Source organism: Haliaeetus leucocephalus, unplaced genomic scaffold (assembly GCF_000737465.1).
Source record: "Haliaeetus leucocephalus isolate CR32 unplaced genomic scaffold, Haliaeetus_leucocephalus-4.0 Scaffold219, whole genome shotgun sequence".
Taxonomy (NCBI): Eukaryota; Metazoa; Chordata; class Aves; order Accipitriformes; family Accipitridae; genus Haliaeetus; species Haliaeetus leucocephalus.
In genome coordinates, this window is record NW_010972655.1 from 37,999 (window position 1) to 38,330 (window position 332).

Consider the following 332-nt stretch of genomic DNA (forward strand, 5'->3'; position numbering starts at 1 on the left):
TGTGGTGGTGAAGTGGGAGCCAACCCACCCTACACCATTTGTGCTTCGGCGAAACTTCGTCAGGGCAAGGGTATAGCCTGCGCCGGCCTCCCGGTGACGTCACCGCTCCGCGCGCCAATCCCCGCACCGTTCCGCGGCCCAGAAGGAAATGACGTCACCGTATCCCTCCGCCGGCCAGGTCCCCTTTTTTTGTGTGTGTGTGTATGTGTGTGTGTGTGTGTGTGTGTCTGCGGGCGCTTCGCGCGTGTATCAGCCCGCCGGGCGCTCTTCCCCCCCCCTTTTTTTTTTCTCCCTCTCTTCTGGGGGGGGGGGGTTGGGGGGGGGGGGGGGGC